The sequence below is a fragment of the Ranitomeya imitator genome, chromosome 5 (assembly GCF_032444005.1).
Source record: "Ranitomeya imitator isolate aRanImi1 chromosome 5, aRanImi1.pri, whole genome shotgun sequence".
In the NCBI taxonomy this organism is placed as follows: Eukaryota; Metazoa; Chordata; class Amphibia; order Anura; family Dendrobatidae; genus Ranitomeya; species Ranitomeya imitator.
Genome location: NC_091286.1, coordinates 469,590,788 through 469,611,304, shown reverse-complemented (window position 1 = coordinate 469,611,304; position 20,517 = coordinate 469,590,788). Strand labels below are relative to the sequence as shown.

Genomic DNA, 20,517 nt, shown 5'->3' with positions numbered 1-20,517 from the left:
AGGTAGAGTATTCTAACAGATTCTTGATAAAAACTACAGCTGGAACCCTACAAAAATAACCCGTCTTGGAGATTCTTGATGGAAAAATAAATAAGTTATGACTTAGAATATGGTGATTTTTTAAAAAAATCATAACTCTTAGGCTAAGGTCATACAACAGTATAACAACATTGGTCCAACTTTCATCCAGAAAAGTGGGACACTTTTTTCTCACTTGTCATCCGTGCACAATCCACTTTTTTTAACTCATCAGTTACTAATCATTTAAAAGATCATTTAGAGGTTCTTGTGTTACAGAATTGCAATGTATCCATAAAAATCAGGTGCTTTACTCACCTATAGATGTGAAAGGGTGAGTCTCATCCAATGTCCAGAATAAGGGCAGGGGCAGACTGCTATAGATTCCCTCAGATTCCCCACAGAATCGGGCTGATTATGCAAATGACACGCTGACCATCCATTTTCTTCATTCTGTCAGTGCATTCGAGTGCATTCCAATGGCTTCCAAGCACTCATTGACTTGCATGGTCAAATGCAATCCATATACTGTATTAATGGATCAATATTTGACATGCAGCAATCTTTTCCTCAGTCCCTGTCTGAGGAAAAAGCAGACATGTACACGGCCCCATAGCATAACATTTGTCCAAGTGTGATCCGATGTTTTCTTGGATCACATTCGAATTAAAATTATGCTCATCTGCACCTGCCCTAAAATTGATCATGCTGCAATTCCCCTCCCCCCCCCCCCACACCGATTAGGTCTGAAAAAAAAATGTTCATCTGCACTGCCTCATTGAAAAATATGGGTCTGAGTGCAATCCCTTTTTTGTATTGGATTGCACTTTTCTGATTTATAAAGTCGTCTGCATGAGCCCATCTGTGAGAAAGCAACTGCAGGGTAGAGGCAGGAGATTGATAAGGTTCATATTACTCTTTTGGTTATTTTGGACTATCCTAAGGTGTTTATGAAAAATGTCCTGTGGTTGGAGAACTCCATATGACGATAATCAATAATAATCCATCCATAAAAGGCAACCATTAATAAAAATTACGATTTGTGTGGTTTTAAAACAGTTGGCTTCAGTTTTGGACATGTCCCTGAGTATAATATAATATCATGGCGTTTATTCAATTATTACAAGAAACTGCATCTGAAGCCATAAACATGAATAGTATTGCATTCACAACAGTCATTTCCCATATGGAAATTCACAACTTTTATATTATCTTGCCGTTATGCCACTTTAAGCAGTATCATCTTGATGCAGTAGATAAAAATACCAAAGAGCCAGTTTCATCATGGAAATGTACTACTGATGGCTTTAATATAGTTGTAATATGGATCAATGCAAAACAAATTCATAACATGACACTGATAGAGGTTCATTCTGTAAGACTCGCCTTGTGAAGTGGACCCGCTATGCCCCAGGTCTGGATGGGTGCACAAACCCTGGGGCAGCAGGACAAACAAAGTGAAGTATGCAGGATGCATGGAAGCAGGTTATGTGCATAGGAGCAGGAGTAAACGTCTTTAATGGCGATCCGAATACACAGGTGTGAGTCCTAATGGCCCAGGGAGATAATGTGAGATGTTGGACAACCTGCAATGTCTGATGTGGAACACAACAGGGGGCATCGGACTGAGGTGAAGGGAGCAAAGCCCGGACCTGGGACAGGTGTGTAACATATTCCGGCATCCAACTGTAAGAAGTGTCATATTGGATAGAGAGTATGTACTATTGGATTTTATAGATATGGAGGAATACTCTGCTAGATGATAGTCTTACCTATATTATTTCTAACATTCGGTAGCCAAGTGAGCACCATATAGCTGTACATTGAATAACTCTATAGAACGGCTATGCTGTGTAAATGACTCCATACTGTTTATATAGATACTAGATTGTGGCCCGATTCTAACGCATCGGGTATTCTAGAATATACATGTCCCCGTAGTATATGGGCAATGATGATTTGTGCATATTTGTGTATGGTTGTCTGTTGTGCGACCTTTATGACATCATCGTCGCCATGGCAACCATTATGAAATCTACGTCGATACTGTGCCCGTCGCTGAATCAGAAACATGAGATGTCTACGTCCTTTATGACATCATCGTCGCTGTGCCCGTTGCTTATTGGTCGAGGCCTGGCGGCCTCGACCAATCAGAGATGCAGGATGTCTACGTCCTTTATGACATCATCGTCGCTGTGCCCGTCGCTGATTGGTCGAGGCCTGGCGGCCTCGACCAATCAGAGACGCGGGATTTCTACGTCGATGCTGTGCCGGTCTCTGATTGGTTGAGGCCTGGCGGCCTCGACCAATCAGAGTGCCGGGATTTCCAGGACAGACAGACAGACAGACAGACAGACGGAAAAACCCTTAGACAATTATATACAGTGGGGCAAAAAAGTATTTAGTCAGTCAGCAATAGTGCAAGTTCCACCACTTAAAAAGATGAGAGGTGTCTGTAATTTACATCATAGGTAGACCTCAACTATGGGAGACAAACTGAGAAAAAAAAATCCAGAAAATCACATTGTCTGTTTTTTTATCATTTTTTTTGCATATTATGGTGGAAAATAAGTATTTGGTCAGAAACAAACAATCAAGATTTTTGGCTCTCACAGACCTGTAACTTCTTCTTTAAGAGTCTCCTCTTTCCTCCACTCATTACCTGTAGTAATGGCACCTGTTTAAACTTGTTATCAGTATAAAAAGACACCTGTGCACACCCTCAAACAGTCTGACTCCAAACTCCACTATGGTGAAGACCAAAGAGCTGTCAAAGGACACCAGAAACAAAATTGTAGCCCTGCACCAGGCTGGGAAGACTGAATCTGCAATAGCCAACCAGCTTGGAGTGAAGAAATCAACAGTGGGAGCAATAATTAGAAAATGGAAGACATACAAGACCACTGATAATCTCCCTCGATCTGGGGCTCCATGCAAAATCCCACCCCGTGGGTCAGAATGATCACAAGAACGGTGAGCAAAAATCCCAGAACCACGCAGGGGGACCTAGTGAATGAACTGCAGAGAGCTGGGACCAATGTAACAAGGCCTACCATAAGTAACACACTACGCCATCATGGACTCAGATCCTGCAGTGCCAGACTTGTCCCACTGCTTAAGCCAGTACATGTCCGGGCCCGTCTGAAGTTTGCTAGAAAGCATTTGGATGATCCAGAGGAGTTTTGGGAGAATGTCCTATGGTCTGATGAAACCAAACTGGAACTGTTTGGTAGAAACACAACTTATCGTGTTTGGAGGAAAAAGAATACTGAGTTGCATCCATCAAACACCATACCTACTGTAAAGCATGGTGGTGGAAACATCATGCTTTGGGGCTGTTTCTCTGCAAAGGGGCCAGGACGACTGATCCGGGTACATGAAAGAATGAATGGGGCCATGTATCGTGAGATTTTGAATGCAAACCTCCTTCCATCAGCAAGGGCATTGAAGATGAAGCGTGGCTGGGTCTTTCAACATGACAATGATCCAAAGCACACCGCCAGGGCAATGAAGGAGTGGCTTCGTAAGAAGCATTTCAAGGTCCTGGAGTGGCCTAGCCAGTCTCCAGATCTCAACCCTATAGAAAACCTTTGGAGGGAGTTGAAAGTCCGTGTTGCCAAGCGAAAAGCCAAAAACATCACTGCTCTAGAGGAGATCTGCATGGAGGAATGGGCCAACATACCAACAACAGTGTGTGGCAACCTTGTGAAGACTTACAGAAAACGTTTTACCTCTGTCATTGCCAACAAAGGATATATTACAAAGTATTGAGATGAAATTTTGTTTCTGACCAAATACTTATTTTCCACCATAATATGCAAATAAAATGTTAAAAAAACAGACAATGTGATTTTCTGGATTTTTTTTTCTCAGTTTGTCTCCCATAGTTGAGGTCTACCTATGATGTAAATTACAGACGCCTCTCATCTTTTTAAGTGGTGGAACTTGCACTATTGCTGACTGACTAAATACTTTTTTGCCCCACTGTATATAGATTAGCTGAATACTCGCTCGGCAACATACAATCTACGGTGACTTTCCCATACACATGTTTGATCAAGCTGAACATATGTGATTGAGTTCTGCATGGGAAAATGAAGAGTAAGAAACTGCGGGAAACTTTTGGCAGCGGCATATTTTTCAGGACAAAAGGATGACATGTTGAAATTAAATATACTGAGTTCTTTGCACCCACCTGATATCATATGTTGGGGAGGGGTCGAGAGACCCCAGCACGCTCAAAAGTACTATACTTAGTGTTACTGAATGGTTCTGTTGAATTCCCATTAGACCATCAGAAAGGCTCTGTTCTGTCAGGATTGTAAATCTAGGCTTAGATTGTTACACCAGGGTGCAGAGCTTATATAACGGATTTTTATTTTATTAGAAAACTCAATATATTTTCCCCAGGACAAAAAAAAAAGTGCACATACTGCAATAACATGCACTATAATACGTGGCACAGAAGTACAGTATTAAAGATTGTGGTTTATGAATTCAACTTGTGTAAACTTAATGAGAAATTTCATGCGGCTGTTTTGCCGTCTCACCATTGTCTATATATAATTAAAATGGCATAAACTATTGCCATGGAAATGTAGTGTGCCAGTTTCCCCTGAAATTTCAGCAGCAACTAATTATAAATATACCTCTGAACAGTAGGAAATCTTGCTTTAAGAATTAACTCTTGTACTGTAGGAGTTAGTCATCAGTTGGTTTATGTGTATTATTCACGCAAGCAATAATTAAACACATTAAATAATTAGACAAAAATATTAGGAAATACCATAAATAGCAATGCCTTCCAATGTTGCTTTCTGAATAGCTCCTTTATTACAAAAAAAAACTAAGCTCCAGTATAATAATATAGATGTAGGACAATCAGGAGTGTAAGTTGCCGGAAACCAGACAGCAGAGTATAGGCCACTGGTATATTTTGTGCTTCAAGGGGTTATCCATTACTTAGACAACCCCTTCTCAATCACTATATATCTCCATGTAAAATAATAACAGCTATTCTCACCTTCTGTGCCGTTGTCATTCCAGTGATATCGGCATCTTCTCTCCCGGGGCTCGCATGACATTCTTATGTCACATGAGCTCTGCAGCCAATCAGCGACCGTTTCTTTCTCACCTTGTCCACTACTCAGGCTACCCTTTCTCAATCACTATATATCTCCATGTAAAATAATAACAGCTATTCTCACCTTCTGTGCTGGCGTCATTCCAGTGATGTTGGCCTCTTCTCTCCTAGGGCTTGTGCAACATTCTTTTGTAACATCAGTCCTGCAGCCAATCAGTGGCTATTTCTTTCTCACCTCCTTTGGATGCAACTGATCTCTGAAGGAAGTCAATGAGCAGCAGGTCTTACTTCTTCCTGGTGTCCTTTTCATCCAAATGACATGAGAGAGAGGTGGACGTGGATTGAAAGCAAGGATCGTTCTACATAAGGATGTCACATGAGCTCAAGAAGAGCAGGCGCCAATTTCACTGAAATGGCACCGACGTCGGAGATCAATATAGCTGTTATTATTTAACATGGAAAATGCAGTGATTAAGAAAGAATTGTCTGAGTAGTGGACTACTACTTTAAGCCTAAAAAACACCAGTGACCTGTACCCTGCTGTCTGGTTTTTGGCAACTTACATTCTGGATAGTCAAGCATCTATATAATTATACGGCTATGTGCACACATTCAGGATTTTTCGCTTTTTTTTAGCAGTTTTTTACTATATAAACGCGCTAAAACTGCAAAAAAAAAAACGCATACATGGAACATCCTATTATTAGAATGCAATCCACAATTTTTGTGCACATGTTGCATTTTTTTTAACGGCAGAATCGCATTCCGGAAAAAAAACGCAGCATGTTCATTTTTTGTGCGGAATCGGGGGATTCTGCACACATAGGAATGCATTGATCCACTTACTTTCCGCATGTGGCGTTGCCGCAAGGTAAATAACAGGGTCCGATGTATTGAGTGGGCGATTCCACATGTGTGCAATGAACACATCCGGAATAACCATACAGAAGGGGGCGGCGCTTTGGGTGGAGCGAGTTTTCCTCTCCGTCCAAAGTGCCAGCAATCCGGACAGTGAACACGCACCCTTACCCTTTTCATTGCAGTGATATTTGCAGGAAAAAATTACTTGGTGGACTTGTGCTGTTGCGGCGTTATACCCTCGTACGCCGAGTGTAACCAATGATGCTGGTTGGCCAAGACCTGGTGTTTGGCAGCTCAATGAGAGAGATCACCATTTAAAAATTAATTTTAAACTAAGGAATAACTTGGCAAGGATCATATACAATACCACCCAAAGAAAAATAGGTGCATATAGTCTCTGTAAAAAAAAATCTTTAACCCCTTCATGACCCTGAGTATTTTTGTTTTTTCGTTTTTTGCTCCCCTCCTTCCCAGAGCCATGACATTTTTATTTTTCTGTCAATATGGCCATGTGAGGGCTTATTTTTTGCATTGGTTTTAGCATGTCATGTACTAGAGAATAGGAAAAAAAATTCCAAGTGTGGCGAAATTGCAAAAAAAGTGCAATCCCTCACTTGTTTTTTTGCTTGGCTTTTTTGCTGGGTTCACTAAATGCTAAAAATGACATACCATTTTGATTCTCCAGGTCATTACGAGTTCATAGACACCAAACATTTTTAGGTTATTTTTTATCCAAGTGGTGAATAAAAATTCAAAACTTTGCTAAAAAAAAAAAAATTGTGCCATTTTCAGATACCCGTAGCGTCTCCATTTTTTGTGATCTGGGGTCAGGTGAGGGCTTATTTTTTGCGTGCCGAGCTGATGTTTTTAATGATCCCATTTTGGTGCAGGTACGTTCTTTTGATCACCTGTTATTGCATTTTAATTAATCTTTTAATTATTGATAGATCGGGCAATTCTGAACGCGGCGATACCACATATGTGTATACCGTATTTGATTTTTTTAATTATTTTATTTTGAATGGGGCAAAAGGGTTGATTTAAACTTTTATATATATATTTTTTTCATATATTTTAAACATTTTTTTTTCTTTTTCTATGCTTCAGTAACCACCATGGGAGGCTAGAAACTGGCACAACTTGATCACCTCTACTGCATAGAGGTGATGCACAGATCACCTCTATGCAGCAGAATTACAGCGTTTCTATGAGCGCCGACCACAGGGTGGCGCTCATAGCAATCTGGCATCAACAACCATAGAGGTCTCAAGGAGACCTCTGGTTGTTATACTGATGCATCGCTGACCCCCGATCATGTGAGATCAGCGATGAGTGCATTTCCAGCCAGATGGTTTAATGCTGCTGTCAGCATTTGACAACTGCATTTAGCTAGTTAATAGCAGCAGTTCAATTGCGATTCTACCCGCCTCTATTGCGGGCACATGTCTGCTGTTCAAAACAACTGACATGTCCCGGCTTTGATGCGGGCTCACTGCCGGAGCCCGCATCAAAGCAGGGGACCTGACCTCGGACATACTATCCCATCCGAGGTGAGAAAGGGGTTAAACTTTATTGAAAAATTGAACAATTTAACATACATACAGGTTAATTTCAACAGAGAAATACTAGTCCACCTCCCTTTGGTTCTAGGGCGGCTATTTAATGTTGGTAGTTCCTGGATTTAGTGTCGGTGATACTTCCGTATACTCGGTTTGTGGTTGCTGACCCAGGTTACCAGTCTGTAATCTTTGTGTCTCGGTGCGTGTGAGTTTCTGCTGTGTATGATCCGGTTTGTCCCCTGACTTTTGCCTCTGTGTCCTGCGTTGTACTGTCCTGTCTTTCCTGGTTATCTGACCCCTTGGCTCGTCTCGGTTTACTCTCTGTCTAATACCTAGGTACCATGCTCTCATCTGATTTTGACCCTCGGCTCTCCTTTGACTAAGCTTACGTTCTGTGCCCTGTACTCTGCGCTGGCAGCTGCCTTCCCTGGCCCCCTATGATCACATGACTGGTTAGTCTTAGATCCTTGTGCACTGCGTGCCTTGTTTTTCCCGCTCCTTGGCCTCGTTCTCGTGCCCTCTGATAGCGCCCCTCTAGGCTGCACTAGTGACACCATCAATGTCATTATATGTATAGTGCACAAGTACTGCCTTATTCACGCTGATGGTACTGATCACCTTGAATGATAAACTATTAACAACAAGATAATTCGCATATTTTTGCAGTGTAATGTGGAATGTTGTCCTTGTGCCCCGACGTACGTTTCACCCATTGCTTCATCACATAATTCATTGTGTGAATCAGCTAGTCTGAATTGATGTTTTTATAAGATTTCGTACTTCCATTCCCTTGAAAAATGGATTTCATCTGCTCTTTGTATATGAATGGAGATCCTGAACCTTCTTGACAGCTCTCATGAGTATAAATTTCAAAAGCGAAAAAAAAAACAACAAAAAAAACTTGTGGGTTTTTTATTTGATCTTGATTACAGCAGCATTGTGTCAGTTGGAATGGCAGTAGCAAGCTTGTTGGCGCATGACTGGATGACGTTCATAGCGGTAACATATGGTATGCATGCTGTCATTCCTATTAAAGGAATAAAACATGTACAATAAATGCATTACACATAGGGATGAGCGGATCCATGGAAGTTCGGGTTCTGGTACCCAACCAAACTTTTGTCACTTCAGCTACAAAATCTCTCTCTCTATCTCTCATACGAGTTTGCTCATTTCTCATTATAAATTGTTAAAATAACACAAGTATTACATGTATTTTTTAACAATTTGTAATGCACTATATGTACATATTTTTGTATATTTATGATGTTGCTTATTTGGGAGGAGCTTTATGCTTTTAAATTAGAACATCTCATCATGCATGCTATATGTTATGGCTAAGACCGACGTCTGGTCAAAACAAGTCAACACGCTTTCTATATCCATTCCACATGGCACAATGTTATTTTAACCCTTGTCAGGCTGCATAATTTTACAACCTTAACAGGCTGCATAGGTACAATTGTACCTTCACATATACCTCCACTGTGGGAAGACTTTACTTGGTTTCAGAAACTAAAGTTCATTCAGCTACAAATGTTATGCTGATATCTATTGTTCAGTGTTGTTACTGGTCACTTATGTTGCTGTCAATTAAGTTAATTCAAACTGGGAGTGGCTTCTACTTGTCTTCCTGCCTCCCTCCTCTCATTAGCCATTTTGCTGTTCATCTCATTGCTGTGAGCACACATTTCTAGGCTTGTGAAGTCTTCAATTTCTTGGAAACGAAGGTAGGAAAGTCTCACAGCATCTAACAGCCAGTTATACCTTTATTCTCATTATGTGGGGACAGAACAGTCAAATTGTCTTTCAGCCTGGACTTGGCTTACATATATTTTGTATGAAACTTATCACTATAGGTATAATTTTTTATACGAAAAATGGATAATAATTAGTATCTACATATTGTTTTACGATGTTTTATTTATATTCAGCACAAAATACGAAGCCAAAATTCATCTAGCAAGTCATCATGAGTGATAGTAATGCTGGATCTAGTTTCCGCCATAATCCAAGAAAACGTGTTTGCAGGTTAGTATAATTTTGTGAAAAGCCAATAATGTAGTATTTCGGAAAATTATTTATTTTACATTTTTTCATATTTACAGATTTACGTCTGACGAAATAATGCGAATGCTAGAAGAATCTGATTCTGAGCATGAGGATGAACCATATGTTCCATCTGATGATGAAAACTATGTACCACAAGTGGATGTTACTGAAGAAGATTCAGACATTGAACAAGAAATGGTCATAGAGCATGAAAATGAATACGAATCAGACGAAAGTGTTGAGGATGATTCTGTGCCTCAAAGTGCAGGCGACATTTGGACTGCTAAGGATGAAACTCAATGGTGCAGTAATCCACTGCCAAATGCACAAACAAAATCTCGTAATGTCCTACGACAAAGAGGTGGCCCTGCAGCAATCAGCAACCTATATACAGCAAAAGAGCTATTCAAGTCCATCATGACTCCCGAGATGTGTGACATCATATTACGGGAAACGAATCGAAAGGCCAAGAGAGTTTGTGATGCTTACAACAACGAACTGGTACAACGTTTTCCTGATTCTTCCAAACGGCCACCACAAAAAACATTCAAGCAATTTACTGAAACTGAACTTCATGCATTTTTGGGCATACTGATTGCTGCTGGTGTGCACAGAGCCAACAAAGAGAATCTGGAGGAAATGTGGAATGTTGCTGCTCTGCCTCTTATACGTGCAGCCATGTCTCGTGACCGCTTCAAGATGATACTCAGATTTATCAGGTTTGACAACGAAAATACACGTGCAGAACGTGTGCAAACAGATAAAGCTGCACCAATACGGGACATCTGGACAATGCTGAACAGTAATCTGGAGAGAGCCTACAAGCCATATCATTGTATCACCGTCGACGAGCAATTATTTCCATTTAGAGGTCATACTAAATTTACCCAGTATATACCTTCAAAACCAGCTAAATATGGCATAAAGATTTTCTGGGCTTGTGACTCATCAAATGCCTACCCTTTACAAGGTCAGCTCTACACTGGGAAACCAACTGATGGTCCTCGACAAGTAAACATTGGAGAACGAACAGTATTGGACCTAGTGAGCTCGTATAAAGGCTCTGGAAGAAATGTCACCACCGATAACTTCTTTACAACCATGGAACTAGCTAAGGTATTGAACTCCTGGAACATGACACTAGTTGGTACAGTGAGAAAAAACAAAAGGTTCCTACCTAACAACATGCAGCCTGCCAAAGAAAGGCCTGTATACTCGACAAATTTTGCCTACAATCATGATGCAACAGTCTGTTCATATGTACCAAAGAAGAACAAATCAGTCGTGCTTCTATCATCTATGCACATGACGGGAGAAGTTGAAGAGACACTAGCAGCCAAGCCAGAGATAATAAAATACTACAACATAACAAAAGGTGGCGTTGATGTTACGGATAAAATGTTGGGAGAGTACACTGTGAAACGACGAACATCACGTTGGACTTTGGCATTTTTCTACAATATGATTGATGTCAGTGGGTTAGCATCCTACATCATCTACAGAGAACACAATCCAAGCTTCAGGGCAAAGGATCAACGAAGAAAGTTCCTGAAAGATCTCGCAAATCAGCTGTGTATGATTGCAATTGAAGATCGTAGTACAAACAAAATGATAATGAGAAACCATTTTCTTCGAGGTGCAGTAGAAATGGTGCTTGGACGATGCATTGTGGTAGCATCGCAGCCAGCAGCTGGCCCCAAAATACCTCATGGTAGTCGTGGACCCTCCCCTGTTGTTGGTAGTTGCTATGTCTGCAGAGACCTGAGGCGAAAACAACGCAAGACTAGAAAGTCTTGTGTGGTTTGTGTGAAACCCATTTGCGATGAACACTCTGTAGCAAAGCCAACATGCATTACTTGCAAAGAAAATCAATAAAAAAAAGTTTCTTACATTTTCTTTTATAATGTAAATGAACAGTTTTTTACTTGTTTATAATAGTTAAATAGCATTATCATTAAAAAAAAATTTATGCTTTTTCCCTTGCATTATCTTCATTCAAAATATATGAGGTACATTTGTACCTATGCAGCTTGTTATGGATGCAAAAAGATCTCGACCCCTTATCTCGGAAGCGGGTGGAGATATTTTATTGAAATTTGGCCAATATATTCTGGACCAAAAATGTAGAGATGTCACGAAATTTCAGCCCTCTACGTCTTTTCAAAAAAAAGTTATTGCAATTTTAAAACGGAATAGTTACAATTGTACCTATTCAGCCGGATAAGGGTTAAAGAAAACCAAAAAAAGAATTTGCATATTTTACAGAAACCACAATCTGTTCTTTTTTGATTTTTTAGTCTGAATTGTGATCATGTGGTGCAGAAGAGGATCGGAACGACACTAATATCAGGAGAAGATGGTGATTGGTAAGTATGTGCACATGCTCTGCATAAATCATAACTATTGAAAATGGGCTGATAAAAATGTTGGGTCGGAAAGCTTATTTAATACAACCGTTATGTAGCGATTAGTGGATCGTTCTAAGGAGGATCAAGTTTGAGGCAAATGACCAGAAATTTGCAGTTTAATGCAAATTCAAAAATGTAGAAGTTCTATTTCCATTTGCAAAAAAGCACTGTCCTCTCTCTCCTGTAGAGTGTAAGCTCCTATGGTCAGCAGGGTCCTCTCTCTCCTGTAGAGTGTAAGCTCCTATGGTCAGCAGGGTCCTCTCTCCTGTAGAATGTAAGCTCATATGGTCAGCAGGGTCCTCTCCGTCCCGTAGAGTGTAAGCTCCTATGGTCAGCAGGGTCCTCTCTGTCCTGTAGAGTGTAAGCTCCTATGGTCAGCAGGGTCCTCTCCGTCCCGTAGAGTGTAAGCTCCTATGGTCAGCAGGGTCCTCTCTGTCCTGTAGAGTGTAAGCTCCTATGGTCAGCAGGGTCCTCTCTCTCCCGTAGAGTGTAAGCTTCTATGGTCAGCAGGGTCCTCTCTCTCCCGTAGAGTGTAAGCTCCTATGGTCAGCAGGGTCCTCTCTCTCCTGTAGAGTGTAAGCTCCTATGGTCAGCAGGGTCCTCTCTGTCCTGTAGAGTGTAAGTTCCTATGGTCAGCAGGGTCCTCTCTCTCCCGTAGAGTGTAAGCTCCTATGGTCAGCAGGGTCCTCTCTCTCCCGTAGAGTGTAAGCTTCTATGGTCAGCAGGGTCCTCTCTCTCCCGTAGAGTGTAAGCTCTTATGGTCAGCAGGGTCCTCTCTCTCCTGTAGAATGTAAGCTCCTATGGTCAGCAGGGTCCTCTCTCTCCTGTAGAATGTAAGCTTCTATGGTCAGCAGGGTCCTCTCTCCTGTAGAAAGTAAGCTCCTATGGTCAGTAGTGTCCTCTCTGTCGTGTAGAGTGTAAGCTCCTATGGTCAGCAGGGTTCTCTCTCTCCCGTAGAGTGTAAGCTTCTATGGTCAGCAGGGTCCTCTACCTCCCGTAGAGTGTAAGCTCCTATGGTCAGCAGAGTCCTCTCTCTCCTGTAGAATGTAAGCTTCTATGGTCAGCAGGGTCCTCTCCCTCCCGTAGAGTGTAAGCTTCTATGGTCAGCAGGGTCCTCTATCTCCCATAGTGTAAGCTCCTATGGTCAGCAGGGTCCTCTCTCTCCCGTAGAGTGTAAGCTCCTATGGTCAGCAGGGTCCTCTCCCTCCCATAGAGTGTAAGCTCCTATGGTCAGCAGGGTCCTCTCTTTCCCATAGAGTGTAAGCTCTTATGGTCAGCAGGGTCCTCTCTCTCCTGTAGAATGTAAGCTCCTATGGTCAGCAGGGTCCTCTCTCTCCCGTAGAGTGTAAGCTTCTATGGTCAGCAGGGTCCTCTCTCTCCCGTAGAGTGTAAGCTCCTATGTTCAGCAGGGTCCTCTCTATCCTGTAGAGTGTAAGATCCTATGGTCAGCAGGGTCCTCTCCCTCCCATAGAGTGTAAGCTCCTATGGTCTGCAGGGTCCTCTCTCTCCCGTAGAGTGTAAGCTCCTATGGTCAGCAGGGTCCTCTCCCTCCTATAGAGTGTAAGCTCCTATAGTCAGCAGGGTCCTCTCTCTCCCATAGAGTGTAAGCTCCTATGGTCAGCAGGGTCCTCTCTCTCCCATAGAGTGTAAGCTTCTATGGTCAGCAGGGTCCTCTCTCTCCCGTAGAGTGTAAGCTTCTATGGTCAGCAGGGTCCTCTCTCTCCCGTAGAGTGTAAGCTCCTATGGTCAGCAGGGTCCTCTCTGTCATGTAGAGTGTAAGATCCTATGGTCAGCAGGGTCCTCTCTGTCCTGTAGAGTGTAAGCTCCTATGGTCAGCAGGGTCCTCTCTCTCCCGTAGAGTGTAAGCTTCTATGGTCAGCAGGGTCCTCTCTCTCCCATAGAGTGTAAGCTCCTATGGTCAGCAGAATCCTCTCTCTCCCGTAGATTGTAAGCTCCTATGGTCAGCAGGGTCCTTTCTCTCCCATAGAGTGTAAGCTCTTTTGGTCAGCAGCGTCCTCTCTGTCCTGTAGAGTGTAATCTCCTATGGTCAGCAGGGTCCTCTCTGTCCTGTAGAGTGTAAGCTCCTATGGCTGTCATATACCGACCACCGGGCTCAACCACTGCCTTCATCGACCAATTCTCCACCTGGCTCCTTCACTTTCTCTCTGCTGACATCCCCACCATCATCATGGGTGACTTTAATATCCCTACTGGCACCAGCCAGCCAGCAGCCTCCAAGCTCCTGGCCCTTACTTCATCCTTTGGACTCACTCAGTGGTCCTCCACAGCCACCCACACAGACGGACATACACTAGACCTCATCTTCACCCGCCTCTGCTCCTTATCTAATCTCACAACCTCTCCCTTCCCCCTATCTGACCACCATCTACTCACCTTCTCATCCTTGTCCTCCTCACCTGCCCCCCATGTCCAGCCATTACCACATCCTCGCAGAAACCTCGCACACCTAGACATTCACAGACTCTCAGACTCTCTCCTACCCCTGTCCTCCATATCTTCACTCCATGAGACGGACAGTGCCACCGCTTTCTATAACTCCACCCTCACATCAGCCATAGACTCAGTTGCCCCTCTTATGCATGGCTCAGTGCGACGAATCAATAGGCAACCTTGGCATAACAATATCACAAAAAAACTGTGACAAGCATCCAGGGTGGCGGAGCGGCGTTGGAAGAAAACACGCCTGCCAGACGACTTCACTGCTTTCAAACAAGCTACATTTGACTTCAAGTCTGCCCTCACCTCCGCTAAACAGACCTATTTCACTAACCTTGCATCTTCACTATCCTACAACCCAAAACAACTATTCAGCACATTTACCTCCCTCCTCCGCCCACCACTGCCACCTCCAACTCCCCTCATCTCCTCCGAAGACTTTGCCACCTACTTCAAAAACAAGATCGACCAAACAAGACTAACCTTTACAGCTCCATCACCCCAAACACTCCATATTCCAGACCTCTGCCCTTCCCTAATAACCTCCCTCTCCAACATCACTGAAGGAGAGCTTACTCGCCTCTTCTCCAAGTCGCACCTCACCACCTGTGCACTTGACCCCATCCCCTCCCACCTGCTCCCCAATGTCACTAACATGCTCATTCCAGCCCTAACCCATCTCTTCAACCTATCGCTCTCTTCTGGTACCTTCCCCTCAGCCTTCAAACATGCCACCATCACACCCATCCTCAAAAAAACTAACCTTGACCCAACTGCTATGCCCAGCTACCGCCCCATATCACTGCTCCCGTTTGCTTCAAAACTCCTTGAGCAGCATGTCCATGCTCAAATTTCCTCCCACCTCTCATCTAACTCTCTCCTTGACAACCTCCAATCTGGCTTCCGCCCCCACCACTCCACCGAAACTGCCCTGACAAAAATTACTAATGACTTACTCACAGCCAAAGCTAACAGACAGTTCTCCATCCTCCTCCTTCTTGACCTGTCCTCTGCTTTTGACACAGTCGATCACTGCCTACTGCTACAGATTCTTTCTTCCCTTGGCATCAAAGACCTTGCCCTGTCCTGGATTGCTTCATACCTTTCTGACCGCACATTTAGCGTTTTCCACTCACACACCACCTCCTCATCCTGCCCTCTCTCTGTTGGAGTCCCTCAGGGCTCTGTCCTAGGGCCCCTACTTTTTTCCATCTATACTCTTGGCCTAGGACAACTCATAAAGTCCCATGGCTTCCAGTACCACCTGTATGCGGACGACACTCAGATCTACCTCTCTGGCCCAGATGTCACCTCTCTGCTGTCCAGAATCCCGAAGTGTCTGTCAGCCATATCCTCCTTCTTCACCTCTCGCTTCCTAAAACTCAATGTAGACAAAACTGAACTCATCATCTTTCCCCCATCTCATGTATCCCCCCTACCTGACCTATCTATTATGTTAAACAGCATCACGCTCTCTCCCGCACCTGAAATCCGCTGCCTCGGGGTAACTCTCGACTCTGCCCTGTCCTTCAAACCGCACGTCCAAACTCTTGCCACCTCCTGTCGCCTCAAACTCAAAAATATTGCCAGAATCCGTTCCTTCCTCAGCCCACAATCTACGAAAACTCTTGTGCATGCCCTTATCATCTCCCGCCTCGACTACTGCAACACCCTCCTCTGTGGCCTCCCCGCTAACTCTCTTGCACCACTCCAGTCTGTACTCAACTCTGCTACCCGGCTAATCCACCTCTCTCCTCGCTACTCCCCTGATCACTGATCTACAAAGCCATCCACAACCTGTCCCCTCCCTATATCTCTGAACTAATCTCCCAATATCTTCCCTCACATAATCTCCGATCCTCCCAAGACCTCCTACTCTCCTCCACACTTATTCATTCCTCACACAACCGCCTCCAAGATTTCTCCCGAATATCCCCCATCCTCTGGAATTCCATGCCTCAACACGTCCGACTATCCACCACCCTCGGCTCCTACAGACGGAACCTGAAAACCCATCTCTTCAAGAAAGCCTACAGCCTGCAATAACCATTCTGCCGCCTCACCATCGCCAGAGCCGCTGCCTCGCCCCTACCTTCTGTCTCTCCCCACTATCCCATAGAATGTAAGTCCGCAAGGACAGGGTGCTCTCCCCTCTGTACCAGTCTGTCAATGTAAACCTGCTTACTGTAATCGATATTTTTAACCCTGTATGTAACTCCTTTCTCATGTACAGCACCATGGAATTAATGGTGCTATATAAATAAATAATAATAATAATAATAATAATAATATGGTCAGCAGGGTCCTCTCCCTCCCATAGAGTGTAAGCTCCTATGGTCAGCAGGGTCCTCTCCCTCCCATAGAGTGTAAGCTCCTATGGTCAGCAGGGTCCTCTCCCTCCCATAGAGTGTAAGCTCCTATGGTCAGCAGGGTCCTCTCTCTCCCGTAGAGTGTAAGGTCCTATGGTCAGCAGGGTCCTCTCTGTCCCATAGATTGTAAGCTCTTATGGAGAGCAAGGTTTTCTATCTTCTGTAGCCAGGTTCTCTCTTGCTTCCTCTTTCTCTGCGTATATATAATCTCCTGTAGAGTGTAAGCTCTTATTGTCAGCAAGGTTTACTCTTGCTCTCTCACTTCTGTAGTGTGTAATCACTTGAAATCAGGGGGATCCTCTGTCTGTTTCTCCTGTAGAGAGTACGCTCTTATGGTCAGCAGGGTCCTCTCTCCCTCTCTCGCCCTTTCTCTGTCCGGCTCTCTTTTTCCCTCTAGCTCTCTCCCTGTCTCTCTCCATCTTTCCCTGTTTCTCCCTTTCTCTGCCTCTTTCTCCCACTAGCTCTCTCTCTCATTCACTCCCTCTTTCTCCTTCTCTCCCGCTCCTTCTCTCTCACACTCTTTCTTCCTCTTCCTCTCTCGTTCTCTTCCTGCTCTTTCTCCTTCTCTTTCCGTCTCTATCTTCCTCTTCCTCTTGCCCTCTCCCTCTTTCTCCCTCTCTCTTCCTTTATTTCTTTTCCTCTCTCTCCCACTTTCTCCCCTTCTCTCTGCCTCTTTCTCTCTTTCGCTCTCTCCATCTCTCTATCCCTCTCTTCCCCTTTCCCCTCTCTCTCCAGCTCCTTCTCTTTCTTCCTCTTCCTTTCTTTCCCGCTTTCTCCCTCCTCTCTTTCCTTTTCTCTCTGCCTCTTTCTCTCTTTTGCTCTCTCCATCTCTCTGTATCCCTCTCCAGCTCCTTCTCTTTCTTCCTCTTCCTCTCTCTCCCTCTCTATCCCTCTCTATCCCCCTCTCTCTATAATAGAGTGTAAGCTCTTATGGTCAGCAGGGATTTCCCTCTTTCCTCTTATGTGTATTTTCCAAGCAATTACAAGCTTTCCAATATTAAAATTGGTGCAAATTTATTCACGGCAAGTCAACTTTTTGGGGGAAAATTTTAGTAATTAGGTGAATTTGAATGACAAAAGATCCTCTAATATCTCTAATCCCAGGTAATTGATGTTTATGCAGTTCCTAAATATATTAGTGTAGCTGCACCAGACTGAGCTATACATTACATTTCTAAGGAAAGTTAAACGTATGTGATCTTCCTTGCACTATTTATTTTAATTCCAAACCACACTTCCTATTTGCTGGGAAGAACCAGTGATTACATACAATGCAGACTATGTAATTTATCTTTTTCCTCTTTCTACTCATTAAGCTTTGGGCTCCAGAGCATTGAGATAACTACTACCCTTTCCCACCAAACATCTAATTTTCAGCAGTCTTCTGTATCGATGACCATTTACTGTACTTGCCTACATGGGAAAAAATCCCATCTCTCCATGTGTTGCTTTTTTGCAGTGGTGCTGTAGCAGCTGTGCTTCCGCTCATCACCACTGGGGGCGCATGTGCATTAGTTTTCGAGCAGGCAGCGCATTAAAGTTCCAACCTGTGTAAGAGGAAAACAGGGCTCTGCTAGAAAGCAGCGAGACCGCGATCCGTGAGATACCGGAGAAAATCCCCGCTTCACCGAGCACTGCTGCGAGATCGGTGACCCGGGAGCCAGCACTCACAGCCCGGGCCAAGATTCCGTCCAGAAAATCCTCGATCGCCGGGATTATGACACTGACAGCACAGGATAAGCCTCCATTCACACAGCCACACTGCACAGGGCGACGGATGGGCTCCGGGGCTGCAGCCAGAGGATGAGATTGCCTTCAGAAGAATAAAGGGGCCGTGTGTGGGATGCTGCCGGAGACAGAGAGCCAATGCTGCAAGAAGAGCTGGTAAATACCGAGCTGACATGGTGGGCACTGTGTGAGGGGCTATGGGCATTGTGCAGGCTTCCTACAGGGGAGGAAGCTGGGAGCAGAGATAGCCCCCCTTAACTTTCCACAGTCTTTGGGGGGAGAATTGGGACAAGTCCTGGAGCTGCTGGGGAATCTAGTCATGGATCAGTGTCCATAGTCCTGTTAGTAACAGCACTTATTTATAGAACACTATGCAGATCCATCTATCTATCTCTATCGATATCTATCTATCTCTTTCTATTATCAATTTGTCCATCCATCCACCTATCTAACATGATATTTATCTATCTGTCTTTCCATCTAACTATCATCGATATCTATCTATCTATTATCTATCTATCTATATCTATTATCTATCTATCTATCATCTATTATCTATCTATCTATCTATCTATCTATCATCGATATCTATCTATTATCTATCTATCTATCTATCTATCATCTATCTGTTCATCCTTCCATCCTTCCATCTATCCATCCATCCATCCATCCATCCACCTATCTATCTATCTATCTATCTATCTATCTATCTATCTATCATCTATCTGTCCATCCTATCTGTTCATCCTTCCATCCTTCCATCCATCCATCTACCTATCTATCTATCTATCTATCTATCTATCTATCTATCTATCTATTATCTATCTATCTATCTACCTATCTATCTATCTATCTATCATCTATCTATCTATCTACCTATCTATCTATCTATCTATCTATCATCTATCTGTTCATCCTTCCATCCTTCCATCCATCTACCTATCTATCTATCTATCTATCTATCTATCTATCTATCTATCTATTATCTATCTATCTATTATCTATCTACCTATCTATCTACCTATCTATCTATCTATCTATCTATCTATCTATTATCTATCTATCTATTATCTATCTACCTATCTATCATCTATCTGTTCATCCTTCCATCCTTCCATCTATCTATCTATCTATCTATCTATCTATCTATCTATTATCTATCTGTCTATCACATATCTCTCTATCTATTTATCTATCTATCTATCTATCTATCTATCTATCTATCTATCTATCTATCTATCTATCTATCTATCTATTATCTATCTATCCCATATCTATCTATCTATCTATCACATATCTACCTATCTATTATCTATCTATCTATCTATCTATCTATTATCTATCTATCTATCTATCATCGAGCTATATAGCTATCTGATCTAATTTGTGTCTATCCTTCCATCATCCATTTATAAAAGCATACATTGGTGATAAGAGGCTATTTCCAATTATTTTAGAGCCCTTTTACTGCATGCCTATTATTTTCAGGCATGGCACATTATTAACCTTCTCAATGCCATTCAGAGGGCTTGCAAGTTGAGCAGTGAAAGGGTTAGTGTTTTTGGCACTGTTATGCTCCATCTGAGGTCTATTTTACTATGACATTGTCACCATTTCAGTTTAAGGCTTGAAAACAAATATATATATATATATATATATATATATATATATATATATATATATATATATATATATATATATATATATATACATATATGTGTGTGTACTCTCTAAGCCCAGACAGAGAGAGGTAGATAGATGGCTGTTTGGCCCAGTTTTGTTGCTGAGGGTTGCTCGGTATTTTTAGGATCCTTTGATTAGGATGAATGCCCCCTCCTAACTCTACCATTGAAATAATTATACATGAGTTAGATATATTTTAATATCCATTTCATCAGTTTTTTTAGCATTTCTGTATATATTTTTTTGCATTTGTCAGGCTATACTGGGCTTTCTTATGTAGTGGAGGGAGGGATCCAGAG

At 42.8% G+C, this 20,517-nt stretch overlaps 1 protein-coding gene across 8 annotated transcripts in view; it reads left to right on the top strand.

Annotated features, from left to right (window-relative positions):
- The window catches only part of NLGN1 (neuroligin 1), a 1,437,853-nt gene that overhangs the window by 461,541 nt on the left and 955,795 nt on the right, over positions 1 to 20,517 (top strand). For 2 of the 8 annotated variants that reach the window (XM_069727297.1, XM_069727292.1), the window contains exon 2: positions 11,871 to 11,939. The exons of 3 other annotated variants lie outside the window; for them this stretch is intronic. The gene's annotated coding sequence lies outside the window, so the exon portion shown is untranslated. Of the gene's footprint in view, positions 1 to 11,870; positions 11,940 to 18,303; positions 18,692 to 20,517 lie in introns of those variants that run through there. 3 more of the 8 variants (XM_069727294.1, XM_069727296.1, XM_069727291.1) reach the window with 3 other exon arrangements.